General features: G+C 41.6%; 1 pseudogene; it reads right to left on the reverse strand.

Annotated features, from left to right (window-relative positions):
* Window positions 1–3405: 3405 nt before the first annotated feature.
* Window positions 3406–10752, reverse strand: LOC110007838 (lysine-specific histone demethylase 1 homolog 1-like; annotated as a pseudogene).
* Between the last annotated feature and the right edge of the window lie 1901 nt (window positions 10753–12653).

Consider the following 12653-nt stretch of genomic DNA (forward strand, 5'->3'; position numbering starts at 1 on the left):
CGATCTACAATATTTTTGAAGCTTTAAATTTTATAATTAAAGATGAAAATATATTTTAAGGCTATCACAAATATTTCCAGTATTGAAACTACTTTTCTCGACACTATTTGAAGATAGGCTCCAATTTGATTGTTTAGAGCCTCAACTCTATACAAACCGCACATTTTTCTAAAAAAAATTTAAGATTATTATTTTTTTGACTACCATATTTTATTAACAAAGTTTACAAACAAATTATACATGAATAAGCTCATCTACCACAATAGTAGTATCCACATAAACCCCAAAATTTGTCAAGCCATATGTAATACATTCGCATCTCGAAAAACATGCTCAAAAGAGATGATCAATCAAAAGAGATGATCAATCCTTGATGTAAACTACAATCTTAGCCCAAATTGAATAGAATGTCCACGGTGGTTTAACAACTTGTTGCACCAATTGATTACATTATGTGAATCCCTAAGACATCTCAGACCATGTAAGAGGCCATGAAACTCTAATTCATTTGATGTTGCTTCACTACAAGGACCTGCATAAGAGAAGAACAACCCACCTTGAATCAAATAATCAAATTTAAGATTATTTGATTGAAAATAAAAGTTGGATGGTGAGAAAGGTAGATTTGGTTTTAGGGCTAAAAAATAGAGGATTTTAGGAAAAATACGTAAATATCTGTTATATTTCTTGTTATTACAAAAATACCTGAAACTTTTCGTTATTACTTAGATGTCATTTTTTTCAACTTCATAATATTTTCTTTTTTTAAAAAAGACGAAACTGCTCATTTTTCTTTTTTGAAAAACCAATTTTGTTTTAATTTTTGATTTTTCAAAACCGAAATTTAAAAAAATTCGAGAATTTTAGAGCTTGTAACTCCGCATTTTTAAAAAAAATAAAATAAGGTATGTGTCTCTCTCTCTCTCTCTCTCTCTCTCTCTCTCTCTCTCTCTCTCTATATATATATATATATAAGATACTACAAAACGCCTATAAGTGAAAATGAACCGTGATTTTGCCTACCCTCACCAAAGTTCATCGCACGGTCACCATTGTCCTGTAGTGTTTCATTTTTTTATTTATAAATTAGAATGACCAGAAATTTGGATCATGTGTTCATAAAAAATAGGAAAATCTACAAAAAATATAAAAAAAATATTTTACAAGGAAAAAATTGACCAAAATACGCTTGAAAAGTTTCGGGGGGTATTTTGGTCAATAAATTTATGAATTATTATTTTTATATATTTATTAGGTGCGCCTTACTAAGATGTACATACTTTCCAAATTTCAGGTCATTCCGATTTGTGGAAAAAAAAATAAAAAATGAAATACTACCGAACAATCGTGATCATGCGATGAACTTTGGACGGTGATGATGGTAGGCGAAATCACATACTTTTCATATATATATATATATATATATATATATATATATATATATATATATATATATATATATATATATATATATATATATATATATATATATATATATATATATATATATATATAAGAGAAATGTTTTTATGCTTCTCTTATAGCATAGAAGTTCTATCCTCCCCCTACTATCTAGCCATCCAATTTTGATCAAGAGAGTCGCTCACCGTTTGATTTGAGATCCGACATCTCAAAGTATTTTATTTTTAGTTTTTTTTATATAAATTGTATGAATATTAAATTTGGTAAGTGCTATCTTCTCATTGGGGTGCACCTATGAAAAATATTTAAAATAAATTTTCGATGAAATATAATGACCAAAATACCCCTTGAAACTTTCAGGGGTATTTTGGTCATTTTATTTATTGAATTTTTTTTTTTATATTTTCGGCTAGTGAGAATTTAATAGAGGAATGGACGTCCAAATTTTGGTGTCAAAATAGTTTATAAAAAAAAAAAAAAAAAAAAAAAAAAAAAATAGTGTAGAGGCATGACATTGTGATTAGGACAATCTTAACCCTCTATTCAAAATGGACGGTTGGATAAAGGGGATGATAGAACTTCTATGCTGTAGGGGAAGCATATAAAGCTTACCCTATATACAATACGATACCTATTTTTATCACTATTATTCAAATAGTATATTGGTAAAATCTTATGATTTTCTCAAAGAGGTTTTGTCATCAAAATCCTTCCTATTTAATTTTTTTTTTTTTTAAAAACTTTTTAATAAAATAAAAAGCATCTATTTTTTATTGAAAAAATTAGATTGCATATGGAGTGACTTGAACCATTAATGTGAAAGCGTAGAAACATGCATGATAACTGAAAAGCCATGCCCATTCCGTGATGGGCTTTTTTCTTTTTTGGGCTTTTTAATAAAATAAAAAACATCTATTTTAATTAAAAAAATTAGATTGCACATGGGGGGACTCGAACACCTTGATGTGATAGTGTAGAGGCATGCATGATAACCAAAAAGCCAATTCAACTGCAAGTTTAAATATTTAGGCATTCATTATATTGATATTGAAAAAAATTTCGGTTTTTCAAAAATCGAAAATGGATAGTTTCGTCTTTTTTTTTTAAAAAAATGTTATAAAGTTGAAAAAACGGATATCTATGTAATAACAGAAAGTTTCAAGTATTTTTGTAATAACAAAAAGTATAACGGATAACTTGATAGAAAGAATAAGTTTTTAAAGGCTAAGAGGGATTAGTCAAGGTCAAATCAATCAAACTCATAGTTGGATACGGATTATTGCTAAAAAACAAGAAAAACAAGATTAAGAGAAACCATGCTTTACAATTTCTTTCAAGTGATAAAAAAAGAAAACAAAACAAAAAAAGGGTAAAAAAAAGAAATAAGAAAAAAAAAAAAAAAAAGAAAAAAAAAAACAGAAGAGTACCCAAATCTAACTTGCACTGCCAAAGAGATTCTTGAGTCAGCTCAGATGATTTTTTTTTAACATTGGCACTGTTGGGAAGTCGGAGTGACACCTCTGTGAAATTTATACCATGATCTGCATGAAATATTTAGTTGTTAGGGTCATCGGTATTCATTCTAATATATGGGTCGCAATCATGTTTGGCCAGCCTCGCTATCTCTTCACCGACGAACCGGTTAATGAATGGTGCAACGCCTATTACCATACTTCATTGACGAACTGGTTAATGTGGTGAAAACCCCTATTACCACAATCTATGTTATCTGGTGATATATTATTAGGGGTTGTGTACTATGAGATCATTATAGTCTGTTATAAGGGTCACAATTATTCCGAGATGTCAAATTGAATAGCTTGTAATGTTTCGCGAAATTTGAGAAAGTTTTTTGGAAAAATTATATATATATATATATTATTATTTTTTACTTTACAACAAATTTTTTTTTAAAAAAATAAAACTATCAATTTTCAAAAACCAACCAATTTCGGTTTTTGAAAAACCTAAAATTTTAAATTTTTAGTTTTTGAATAAGTGGAAATTTTTCTCTCTTGTAGGTCCTTTGCTTATTCTCTCTCTACCACTAAAAAATGCTCCATGCATGGTTGCCGAGTACCTCCTATTTGTTGCATCTCCAGCAAAGAAAACCCTACCTTGCCCCACACTCAACAAGAATATCATAATCGTCACCGGATACCCCAACTGCTACATGTGAATAAGACCCATAAGTTTAATCGATCACTACCCCATCTTGTACAGAATTGGATCAGTATCATTCATACCTTTGGGCCAAATATTCCTGTTTAAGTATATCAAGCAGTCTCTCTATCGAATCAGAAGGAGCCATGGATACAAACCCAATTGCTAATTCATCTGCAACTAATGCCATTAGCGATGGACCTCCTGAATAGATGCATAGCTATAGAACAAAAGAACTCGACCCTTTTATCCACAGAATAAATGCCCAAATGTTTCAATCTCTTCACCCCAAAAGCAATAGGGGAATAGTATGACCACTTTATTCAGTAACCCAAAACCCAAATTTTGAATTGCTTCCTTCTTTGATTGGGGTAGCTCAGGCTCAATTAGATTGGAGCTTTCTCAGGAACACCAAGAGGAATAGTGCGAAGAACCAAATCGTGTAGACTGGTTTCTTGGTGGAAGATAGAGATAATACATAGATGATCTACAAGAGAAAATTTTAGGTTATGAAAAAACCGAAAATTTAAAATTTTCAGTTCTTGAAAAACCCAATTAATTTAAAATTTTCAGTTTTTCAAAAACGGAATTGGTTTGCTTTCGGTTTTTGAAAAACCGAAAAAATGGATAGTTTTGTTGTTTTTTTTTTTTTTTTTAAATTGTTATAAAGTTCAAAAAACGGACATATCAGTAATAACTGAAAGTATTCGTTATTTTGTTAATAACGGAAACTAAAACGAATATTTACATATTTTTATCAATTTTTTTTAAACTTTGAGTTTAGTTAATAAAACTCTTACGACAATCCAATTTGAAATCTAACAAACAAAAGTAACGGTGACCTTAAAAAGTAAATTGCCTCTTTGTATACTTCTCTTATTGTTATAGTTTCCCCTTTTTAAATGGTTCTGAGATAGTTTGGAAAGTACCCGGAAAGGCTTTCACTATTAAAAACCGTGGTTTGTAACTCTTTATATATTAATAATTCAACAAGACCATACTTCACGGTCACAGTTGCAAAGAGTAGTCAAAGTTCCGAGTTCGCTTCAAACATTCACTGAGGTATCTTACGTTTCATTGTCGGGAATTAGTGTTTCAAAGCCTCGGATCGGTGGTGCAGATTGTTCACCCACAGTTTCGTTTTGTGTCACATTGGTGTTCAGTCTGACTCGTTGATCCCAAAAAAATATTTAAAAGTAAATAGGGGTTATGGAATAGGGATATGGTGACCTAAGATAAATTAGATAAGCCTAATAAATAAATAAATAAATAAATAAATAAATAAATAAATAAATAAATATATAAATAAATATATAAATAAATAAATAAAAATATAAATAAATAAATAAAAATATAAATAAATAAATAAAAATATAAATAAATAAATAAATATATATATATATATATATATATATATATATATATATATATATATATATATATATATATATATATATATATATATATATATATATATATATATATATATATTTGTTAGGCTACACCACTTGTGGTGTAGACCCTTAAAGTGTTCAAACATTTTTAGACATTTATATACCCTTAATGAACTGCAGAAGGCGTTGGCCATCGCCGTCAGCGATGCGGAAAAGCAGTAACGACCCGTCGTGGGCGGCGATAGGCACAAAGCGCAAAAGAGAGGCCTGCGGACAACGGTAAGTATCGCCGTCTGGGCTAGACGCGAAGCACGTGTGAGACGGCGATAAGGATCGTCGTCTATGATAGGCACAGGGCGCAACAGAGAGGCTTGTGGATGGCAGTAGACATCGTCGTCTATGGAAGGCTCAAGGCATAGATAAGGCTTCTATGGACGACAGTAAGTATCGCCATTTGCAATCAGTGAGGAAAGGACAAGGTTGTCTTCGGTCGGCGATGAGCATCATCATCTGTGACATTAGTCCTGAGACAAAAGCCCGGCCCACCGCTTGGGTCTGGCCCAGCTCGCCGTGCGATTCCAAACTATCGCGCGTGGGTAGGGCCCGGCTCGTCGTGCGTTTCCAAACTATCGCCGTCCGCGAAGGGTCGTTGCTGCTTTCCCTCGTCTTCGATGGCGATGGCCAACGTCGTCTGCAGTTCACTGCTCACCCCTACGTCGTGAGCAGCAGTGTCCAGCACCGTCCATGGGCCACGACACTGTTACACCCTGGCTGTACACGACGATGCCTAATAGATGGGACCTTCCTACTCCTTTGTCTCACCACTCTCTTCTCTTCTCTTTTCTTCTCTTCTCGCTTGACTAAAGGACAGACTCAGTCTAGCACTGTCTTAGCAGTCTGGCTGTCGAGTAGTATTAGTATTGCCGTCGTGCTGGTCAAGAGTACTATACCCGTCTTGCTGCCACACCAGATTAGGACGGTCATATCGGCCTTGGTTTCGAGTAGTATTGTTACCGTGCCCGTCTTGCTAGTCACTGTACTGGTCCAGCTATCATGCTAGTTTCATTTCCTTGTCAAGTCCTCTTGTCTTTTCTCCCTCTTTATTCAAATTCTCTTCTTCATCACCCTAACTTCTCATCTTCTCTACCATCTTAATGTGCACATTTGTGCATGTTCGCCCCAAGACAAGGGTGGATCCCTCAGCCCACTTGTCTTGCAAATTAACCATGTTAGTGCTTTGCAGAAAACAAGGAGCTTGCAGGTCAAGGGAGGCGATTTTGAACCAGTTGAAGCAGCTGGGGGGCTTTTCGTCGTGATCTAAGAGGGTACTTGTGTGAGTCAGCCCGAGTAAGTCACAGACCCAGGTGAGGTTGGTCCCCACCTCACGAATAAAATTCCTCTCTCACCAAGCAGTCTCAGGTCCCGGGTCTTCTGAACCCGAGATATGTGTCACCCGATCATCTAGATCCAGGGGAGCGAGATCGAGACATCCGATCAGTTTGGCGACTCCATTGGGATTTTGTCATGTGTGGAAGCATGTTTAATGTCTGCCTCCTAGATCCTGTGCAATGCCTTTTATCCGTCATGCAGCTTGGACGTGACTATAGTTTTGAGTCATACAGTTGGACCATGCAATTTAAGGTCGTGCAACTAGACCTTCGCTACAGTTTAAGGTCATATAATTTGGACCATTAATGATGGGAATCCTTTGAGGATTATTGGGGTCAATATAGCTCCACGAGGATAATGTGCAATGGTATGCATGTAACTTCGCTGAGAATGACAGGCTGGAGCATAGGTGCAATCCCACTGGGAATAGTGATGGAATACACTTGGTGAAGAGGTACGTCCATTTCACAATTTAAAGTCATGCAAATGGACTATTTGTCGCGTTGTTTAACGTCTTGCTACAGGGACATGCATTACAGTTTTAAGGTCTTGTAGCTCAAACCATGGCTATGTAGCTTAAAGTCATGTGATTAGGACCATGCAGTTTAAGGTCGTGCAACTAGACTTCCGCTACAGTTTAAGGTCATATAGTTTGGACCATGGCTTTGCAGTTTAAAGTCATGCGGCTAGGACCATGAAGTTGAAGGTCGTATAGTTTGGACCATGCAGTTTAGGGTCGTGTATCTAGACCTTCACTACAGTTTATGGTCATATAGTTTGGACCATGCAGTTTGTGTGGGTTGCCATGTATGTGAAGCTCCATAGCAGATAGGTCTGTGGATGGCATTCCGACTCCCTGGCGATAAAATGGGTAAGACCATACACAAGCAGAGGGCTCAGATGGAGATGGTGGCCCGAGGGATAACAAACATGAAGCGGACTTCACTGGGGATTACGGGGTAAGTATGATTTTCTGGGGTCAAAGGTAGGTTTATGAAAGGTGACCCAACTCCCTGAGGATAAGATAGCTTGGTGGGAAACATACCCATTGAGGATTGAAGAGGTAAGCATGACCCTTAACTCCACTGGGGATGATGAGCTGCAGTACGGGTATGACACCTACTGGGGATGAGAGACAGTGGCCTGCTCCTGACTCTATTAGAGATGACAGGTCACGGCCTGAGTGCAACTCTACTGTAATAGTGAGAGAAATCCACAGACGGTAGTGCCATAGAATGCGCACATCGCTAGGTTTTGAATGGCGCACGCTGTGTTAGGCTTGTGGATGATGCGCACGTCGTTAGAGCTATGATGAAGTGCACGACGTTAAGCCTCTGATGAAATGAGCGACGGTGGCACCTGAGGGATGCACGACATTGAGCTTGGGAAGAGCGATGCACGATGATAAGTTGGGTGAGGGGCACGGAGCTAGGTGTCGTGGAGCATAGACAACATTAGGCTTAGTAACGCGCACAATGTTAGTGTCTGGAGGATGCGTGCGACGTTAAGGCATAGTGATAGCAATAGACGGCAGTAGGTTCATGAGGCACATGCGACATTGACTTGCATTTGGCGTTCGGGATTGGCCCGCCCCAGCTTGGTCCTTTCGCCGTTTGGTGTCAGGACTCGAGTGTCATTTTGAATTTGTGAGGGGCACTTTGTGGCACTGTACACTATAAAAGGGGATGAAACCCCATTTTCACCATTTTACTTATAGTAAAACAGTGAGAGAGTTTAGTGCGGGCGAGAACTTCGGGCAAGAAAAACTCCGGTGAAACCCCATTACATAGATTCCTGCTAATCGAGCCTCAGCAAGTTTGAGGACATTCGCAAGAGTTTACAGAGAGTGCAGAGACTCCTTGAGCAAGGAACATGGGGCTTTGGTAAGAAGAAGGAGCCTGACAGAGTTACAAGCATGGTAGAGGCCGTAGTAGTGATCCTGCAAAGGTGAAAAGATTTCGACGAGGAGGGGAGCGCGGCTATGCTGAAACAAACCAGCGGACTCTAGTGGTTTTCCTGACGGTCTTTTAGTCACCGAAAGAGAAGAAGAAGGAACAACGATGGGCCCACTAGAAATACAGTGACATTTCGACGAGGTTTTTTTTTTTTTTTTTAGGGGATTGGAAAGGCGAAAGGTCACAAGGAAGATAGACCGAGAGGTCACAAGGAGATTTATGCGGAGATTCTGATGGTTTCCTGGTAGGATTGGCCGCTGGTGAGGAGAGGAAAAGGACAAAGAGGGTCATACGGTGGGTAGGAAGGAAAGTTCTTGGTGAGAAGAGGAAACGCCGGTAGGGGCTCGAGGGGTCGTGACCTGTAACAGCCAGGAGGTGAAGAGCCGTGGGACGGCGAACGGTCACCCTCCGAATGAGTGGTGTTGGGCCATATTATGAGTGGCAGGTGGCGTGCCCAGATTCTGAGCGTCGTGGCGTGTCACACATGTAACATGTGCGAGCGTTTGCAGCTGCCACTAGAGCACAAGCGGTGTTAGCCCCCCTTTGCCCACAGACCACATTGTGCCATGAGTGAACAGACGACGCTATGTCTTGGTTCTCGCGTGGCATTACTGTTTTACTTCGACAGACGACGATAGCCCCTTAGTCGTGAGACGACATTGTGCCTTTGCCTGGACGTATGACGCTACTACTTCAGTGGGCAAACGACGATAGCCTCTATACGAGCAGCCGACGTTACGCCTTAAGCGACCAGCCGGAGATATACCCTTATGAACGCAGCTGGTGCTACGTTTTGAGAACTCAGACGGCGGTAGCTTTACCGACAGCATAGCCGGCGCTAGCCTTTATTCACGTAGCCGGCGATAATCTTGTCTTCTGCGCATGGCGGTAACACTGCCCCTCAGTGACTTGCACACGACAGTGAAACCTTGGTTTTTAGCTTCATGGCTCAGCCTTTATGCGTCATTCTAGAGGTGAAGAACCTCCGACGAGTAGGAGACATCGGTACCGATATGTTCACCGGTGAAAGTTTGGTGAGGGGTGAACCCATCTGGCTCACCAAGACTTGGTGTGAACCAAGGTGGTCTTTGAGCGTCACCTTTGTTAGTAACCCTGTTTGCTTTGAGGTTAGAGAAGACAACGATGGGAATGTAAGAATAGAAGAAGGCGTAGGCCTCTTCCATTTTTTTCATAGGAATATAGCCTCCAACGAGGACTTGCCGACCCTAGGCAAGAGGATGGTGAAGACCCTAGGCCTGATGTGGTCTTTTGCTGGCCTTCGGGTGCAAGGGAAGCACCAGTACCTGAAAGGGTACTCTTCCTAGACCATCAGGGTGCTGAGCCGATACCAGGGCATTTTAAAGCGTGCTTCCCTACTAGCCGCCACTTAGTGCTCGGCAGGATACTATGACTGCTACTCGAACACGGTCAAGGTGCTATTGAAAACCTGGAGCCATGTCAGTAACACATGACTGCTTGGTCTTGGGGAAGCAGGGATGTCTTTGCTAGACCTACACCTCATCGGTGGGTCCCCACTCATCGGTGCTATATATGACGAGTTCGTGCCCTTGAACTCGGTCATTTTTGGAGGTGAACGGGTCAGGAAAGAAGACCCACGGACTGGACTGTAAGAGTTATTTGGGATTTACCAGTTGCTCTGCTTTGAGTCCAAGAAAGGACGTGTCTCCTTCACCCATTGGGTGGCATTCTTTTATGGAGACTATACTGATGAGGTTGGCCCAAGCCTGAGGAGAAAGGGGAAGGCATCCATGAAAGGAACCCCTCCAGTATTTGAACTGCACAACGAGAACGATCACATCTTCTTGGCAGCGTACCTGGTACTCTTCCTGTGCAAGTTTGCTCTCCCCAAAGTAGCAGACACCATACGTCCAGGCACGTTCTAAGTAGCTTGCGACATGGCGAGGGGGCGAGAGTACGCTCTCTCGCAGCCGGTCCTATGCAGCATCTACTACGGCTTGGGAGCCGTGTCTAGGCGGAAAGCCTATCAAGGCGATGGCGAAGGCAATGGCATAGTGGACGACGAAGCCTTCTCGAGGAACTTTAAGACGTCTTTCCCCATCCACTACATATATGGCTGGCTCGGGGCTTATTTTAGCAACACCTACCTCAGAAATAAGGTGTTGGAGGAAACAATGTGCCCATTTCTATTGAGGATTGATGGGTAGAAAGCAGTCTTCGATACTCCTGGTCATGCACGTAGCTTGTTCTACAATGACCACCTTCACATGAGTAGGCCCACCTTCCCGGTCGGAAACCTCACGGATTGTGCCTTTTCCGACCACTTGGGAAAGAACCTGGATGGTGTTCCTACCACTCATAGGGAGCTCATGTACATGTTGAGTGTCAGACGAGGGGTTCTTCCCTACCGCACCATCCACAATGCCAAGCTTGAGGGATATTTCCCTCATCGATTTGCCTGATGACATGGGATAGACCAAGGGTCCCCATTCTCGGTATTCTTTGAGAAGCAGTACATCAAGATCAACTGCAAAAAGAGGACCAGCTGGGGAATCATCGTGATACCTGGCTCTCGAGACATATTCGCACGGCTTAGGCCACGTGCTCGGAGTTCACTGAGATCAATACCTACATGTTGCCACATTTTGGCAGAACAGTGTGAGCAACTAAGGCACACGAACGTTGGTGGTAGATCACCAGTAAGGGGTATTGGGAAGTTAGCCACCCCTGGAAAGAGGAGAACTCCCATTGGAGTCAGGACACACGGTAGAGGAAGATGGCGAGGACTCCTCCATTAGGGGAGGTATTCACCTTGGGCTTTCCCTGGGACTGGGGTGCCGTGGGGCGGCGCCGCCAAATTGTTGTGGACAAGTCTTTGCCACAATTTATTAATATGGAGGAGAAAACAAAGAGCATCTTTGACAACCTCTCTGCTATTTTCTAGTGGAAGGAGGGCCGCAAGGTTCTAGGGTATAAAGAGCACCCGGTCCAAGACTTGAACAAGTTGATAGGGAGTGGCCCTCACAATAAACTTGTCATCGGCTCTTCTTGAAGTGGTGCTTTTGAGACTGCTGCACATTCTCAAGTGAAGGGGAAGAAGAGGAAGCGGACTGGCCCGGACGTTCCTTGTGCACCAACTCGTCTTGCAACACGGGCTCCAAAACGCAAGGGGCCTAAACTTCCAGTGATTCGGGAGCAGGTCGATGGTTCTTCACTACCTGCTTCCTCAGAGTCCTATGTGTCTCCAGCGGTCTCTAATTCCCCCTTTGCTCTGGAGGATTCATCTTCTCTTTCACCTGAGCCTTCTTTTGGCTCCTTAGTGGTTCCGGTAGGTGCCTCAGATCCCATCGAACCGATCGACATGGCTTTCGGCTAGGGAGTGACATCTGTGGCTGAGGGAGAGGGCCCAGTCCCAATGGAGATCAATTGGGCTGGGGATGCAAACATTGAAGGTGCTGCTCAAGGTGAGGAAGTTGTCGTGGTCCAGGAAGCTGCTGCACCTACTGAAGGAGAAGATGTAGTCATGGAAGGGGCATCCCCAAGCTCTGCTCAGGAGGGGGGACCTATGGTGATAGAGGAGACTGACACCCCAGGGGCCAAAGAAGGGCTACTTGAGCAGTAGGAAGTCGCTGCCTCGAGCGATGTAGCTATAGAATAGGTCGTAGAGCCGTGAAATCTTCAAGGGGCTGACCTCAAGGGCTCAGAGGTGGTACCCCTAGTTGTCGAAGAGGCACGCCTTGTGGAAGAGCTTGTGGCTGAAATTGCTGCCATAGTAGACAAGGGTGAAGAAGGAGAGGGGAGAGGCGTCGCACTTGCCGAGGCAGAGGTGGGGGTTCAAGAAGAGAGGAAGCAGGATGAAGACACCGCCCCGGGAGAGGAGGCTACCGTGGTGCACCATGGTACTGAGGCGGTAGCTTCAGGAGGTGACACATGTCAGAGGAGAGTGAGCAGAATGGATGGGCACGGTCACGAAACCATGAGTAAAAAAAATAATTTTTTTTTTTGAAAAAGAAAATAAAAAATAAAATGGACAGGCACGGTCATGAAATCGTGAGTAAAAATGTCCCAAAAATAAGACCCGAGCATGGTGAAAACCTGAAAAGGGCGTCGTGAGCAAGATTGGATGAAAATGGTGGACATGGCCGCATGGTCATGGGTAAAAAAACCCAAAAATAAAGGAGGTTGGTGAAAAACGTCTTTACGGTGCCCGAGTCTTATTTTTGGGACTGTAGCAGAGGGGTAAGTACCTCTCTAGCTCATTATTTTGTTTCCGAGAGAACGAGGAACATGGTCACACATGTCTCGGCTTGGTCATCGTCCTCACCCTAGCGACTCTCTTTGATTTTGAGGG

The sequence above is a fragment of the Amborella trichopoda genome, chromosome 11 (assembly GCF_054954075.1).
Source record: "Amborella trichopoda isolate Santa Cruz 75 chromosome 11, AtrichopodaSantaCruz75HAP2 v2.0, whole genome shotgun sequence".
In the NCBI taxonomy this organism is placed as follows: Eukaryota; Viridiplantae; Streptophyta; class Magnoliopsida; order Amborellales; family Amborellaceae; genus Amborella; species Amborella trichopoda.